Genomic DNA, 3,053 nt, shown 5'->3' with positions numbered 1-3,053 from the left:
CCATAGTGGCTGTATCAATTTACATTCCCACCAGCAGTGCAAGAGTGTTCCCTTTTCTCCACACCCTCTCCAGCATTTATTGTTTCTAGATGTTTTGATGATGGCCATTCTGACCAGGGTTACAGAAGATTTATAGCCTGACACATATTTTTATTGAGGTACTTTCAAGTTCTTAAATTTCAAGACTTGATGCTAATTATCTTTGGCAAATGCCAATCAGCTTGAATTTCTCTTTCAAATACCTTGCCTCCTTAGAAGATTACAAAAGATGTTTGACATGTCTGCTAAGATGTTTGACGACTCTGTAAATACTACAACATCCATTCAACTAATAAAAATTTATTAAGCCTCTATGAACCAGGTGCACTAGGAGTCCCTATCTGGAGCGTATGTATTCCTATTTTTTTTTTTTTTTTTTTGTGGTATGCGGGCCTCCCTCTGTTGTGGCCTCTCCCGTTGCGGAGCACAGGCTCCGGACGCGCAGGCCCAGCGGCCATGGCTCACGGGCCCAGCCGCTCCACGGCATGTGGGGTCCTCCCGGACCGGGGCGCGAACCCGGTTCCCCTGCATCGGCAGGCGGACGCGCAACCACTGCGCCACCAGGGAAGCCCTGTATTCCTATTTTATATACAATGTGAGAAGGAATGGTAATATCCCTTCAAAACCTTTAGCATTTAGAAGTGGCTGCTATAAGCCCAAGGGCAAAGAGTGATAGGAATTACAGAGAGGTAGGTTAAAAATGACATAATGCATACACAAGATCTCAAAGCACTTTATGGCTTTTTCACAAAGTACAAACAAACTTCCACTGCTGCACAGCACAATAAATGGTGCTTATAATGATCTGAATAAAAAAGAAAAAGTGAAATTATTTTCAATTTGCTGTACTTAAGGTGAGAAAGCATGAAATACGTTTTAGATCAAAATTTAAACTGCAGGGAAAAACTGACCATGTATTTGGAAATTAGCTATAATGGAATTCAACTATTCAAAATGATTCATTTTCTTAAGACTTCCAGGTAAACAAAGTTTCACTGTTACCATAGCAAATTATTTTAATAAAGAAAATGACAAATTATGTAAGACAATTCAATTTTATTTTCCTTTTAATATATTATATAAGTACATGTACCCAACTGTATATAACAACAGTAAATATCTTACTCATATCAAGTTCATTTTCATATGCTGCCATCTCTACCCAAGATATTGGTAATTCCTGCCCTTCTAATCTGGAGTCCTACCTCTGTGAATTCAGTAAAATCACATGGTAATGGATGGAAATGTCACTATATAAAGGTAATGACTTCACTGCCAAGTTAAACAAAGGGTGAACAAATTAAATTTAAAAAACCAATCTAGGGAATTCCCCGGCAGTCCAGAGGTTAAGACTCTGCGCTTTCAATGCCGAGGGCGCAGGTTCGATCCCTGGTGAGGGAACTAACATCCCACAAGCCACGTGGTGCGGCCAAAAAAAACCCACCAAATCTAAAATAATCAATCTAACGAAATAAACATTTTTGAATTCTACAAAATCAATCACTTTCCACTGGTCCTTCATGATAAGAAACTGAACTTTTCTACTGTAACATTAGTTCTACCCTTTATATGCAACTTATTTTTCACATATGATGAATATTTTTATGTTATTTTTTTAAAATGGTATTCAAATGAGTACATGAAGGCAATGTTAATGGGGAAATCACTCTATTCCCACCAGCAGTTTGAAACTGATTAATGAAATCTTATATTATGCCATAATCATGAAAAAAGAATTTCACTTAGGTTAAAAATGGGATGGAATATTTAAATCTTTTATTCAGCGTTTTAGATTATTTAAATATTGAGACAATGTGATGGAAAACATAAATAAAAATATTCAAAGCAACCAAGATTTCACCTTTACCTTAAATGACCCCACTTAGTATTTACAGTTTTTCCTATCCAGTACCTGCAATCTCCTTCTTGTGGCAAAACACCTGCTTTGCTTGGCTGGAAGCATCCTTCCGCACTTGGGAAACCTGATCAGTGGATTCCTTCCCCTTGGTATCGTGGTGATTATTTCTGAGAAGGGACATTAACCAAGTAGTTAGCTTATACTAAAGAGTCCCTAATCCAGAACTTTTGTTTGAGCTATTGGGGAATAGCCATCGTGTACCCACAGTGGGCCTGAGAATGGCGTTAAAGAAGTAAACAAATGAAGACAGAGAAAAACCTATCCTGGTTATACTGTTTGAGCCCTGGATCAATCTGTATCTGTAGCACTTAGAATTTGTCCAGAGGGGAGGAGCAGCGCCTGGACCCTGCGCTCGCTGAGCGCCCTCCAAGGAAACCTACACAACCCACTGAACCAACCTTAGCCACTGGGGACAGACCCCAAAAACAACGGGAACTACGAACCTACAGCCTGCGAAAAGGAGACCCCAAACACAGTAAAAAAGCAAAACGAAAAGACATAAAAGCATGCAGCAGATGAAGGAGCAAGGTAAAAACCCACCAGACCTAATAAACGAAGAGGAAATAGGCAGTCTACCTGAAAAAGAATTCAGAATAATGATAGTAAAGATGATCCAAAATCTTGGAAATAGAATAGACAAAATGCAAGAAACATTTAACAAGGACCTAGAAGAACTAAAGAGGAAACAAGCAATGATGAACAACACAATAAATGAAATTAAAAATACTCTAGAAGGGATCAATAGCAGAAAACCTGAGGCAGAAGAACGGACAAGTGACCTGGAAGATAAAATACTGGAAATAACTAATGCAGAGCAGAATAAAGGAAAAAGAATGAAAAGAACTGAGGACAGTCTCAGAGACCGCAGGGACAACATTAAACGCACCAACAATCGAATTATAGAGGTCTCAGAAGAAGAAGAGAAAAAGAAAGGGACTGAGAAAATATTTGAAGAGATTAAAGTTGAAAACTTCCCTAATATGGGAAAGGAAATAGTCAATCAAGTCCAGGAAGCACAGAGAGTCCCATACAGGATAAATCCAAGGAGAAACACGCCAAGACACATATTAATCAAACTATCAAAAATTAAATACAA

At 38.5% G+C, this 3,053-nt stretch overlaps 1 protein-coding gene across 2 annotated transcripts in view; it reads right to left on the bottom strand.

Annotated features, from left to right (window-relative positions):
• The window catches only part of TTC17 (tetratricopeptide repeat domain 17), a 163,403-nt gene that overhangs the window by 139,582 nt on the left and 20,768 nt on the right, over window positions 1-3,053 (bottom strand). The gene's annotated exons all lie outside the window — the stretch shown is intronic.

This window comes from Physeter macrocephalus, chromosome 16 (assembly GCF_002837175.3).
Source record: "Physeter macrocephalus isolate SW-GA chromosome 16, ASM283717v5, whole genome shotgun sequence".
In the NCBI taxonomy this organism is placed as follows: Eukaryota; Metazoa; Chordata; class Mammalia; order Artiodactyla; family Physeteridae; genus Physeter; species Physeter macrocephalus.
Note: the sequence above shows the minus strand (reverse complement) of the source record. Positions and strands in the feature narration are given on the sequence as shown.